The sequence below is a fragment of the Protomyctophum parallelum genome (genome assembly GCF_964188405.1).
Source record: "Protomyctophum parallelum genome assembly, chromosome: 5".
NCBI lineage: Eukaryota > Metazoa > Chordata > Actinopteri > Myctophiformes > Myctophidae > Protomyctophum > Protomyctophum parallelum.
This window is the reverse complement of record NC_139702.1, coordinates 13,292,295-13,293,423: the sequence shown is the minus strand read 5'-3', so window position 1 is coordinate 13,293,423 and position 1,129 is coordinate 13,292,295.

Here is a 1,129-nt window from a genome sequence, read left to right as displayed (position 1 = left end):
GTCTTTTTTTTATTCCACGATATTGCAACCATTTTTTTTCACCGAGTGTCAATCTAATGTAATCCTGCAGGCTGCGATAGACTCTCTCTGCCATCCTGACTGAGTGACCTCATGCTTCCTTCTATGCATGATGATTGATATATATATCCCATTCTGACCTGAGATCAGATTCATACGAGGTTGCCGCCGGACACACACTGGTCTGATGAACCCCTTCTGACCTGAGATCAGATTCATACGAGGTTGCCGCCGGACACACACTGGTCTGATGAACCCCTTCTGACCTGAGATCAGATTCTAAAAATGTCAGTCGTTCTTCGATTTTTTTCAAAAATAGCAGACCTACAAGCTCGTATCGCGCCACTCGGTGGCGCGATATGAGCTTGTAGATCTGCTATTTTTAAATAGCTAAAGCATAACATGATGCTGACACCAAAATGGGTGCCCGGTCAGAATGGGATATACACCCCCCCATATGATACACTGCTATCTCTGGGACCCACATTTTGTTATGGGGGATTTTTTCAATATTTCCGAGGTATAATTGTAATGTCCACTATGTATGGCTCTTCATGTGCACCACATATATTCAGATATGTGATACACGTCTCTGCTTCTGGAGACTGATATTGTCCTCATCATCATTCTTCGACCGCGGTCGAGACCATAGATTTTCACAATGCATTGGGAGAGGGTTTCCCCGGTTGGACGTGTATAGCGCGTGGAAGGAACACGTTATTCCGACCAGTTCCTTTTCCCCTCCATCAGGCGCCCCGGCTGGCCAGGGGGAGGCAGTTTTAGAGACCAGGATTACTGCACGTTTTTTTTGTTTTGTTGTGAGGGTACCTTCTTTTTTTATGCAGGAAGAATCCAGCAAAGAAACTACTAAGGCAGTGGCATCAAACAGAAAAATCTAACGGAATCTCTACTGTGCTCTAAACCTCCGTCCCAGAATAATATCCCATCTTTTCTACAGCTCTATTTGCCTCTCTCTCTCTCTCTCTCTCTCTCTCTCTCTCTCTCTCTCTCTCTCTCTCTCTCTCTCTCTCTCTCTCTCTCTCTCTCTCTCTCTCTCTCTCTCTCTTCTCTCTCTCTCTCTCTCTCTCTCTCTCCTCCTATGTCTCTCTTT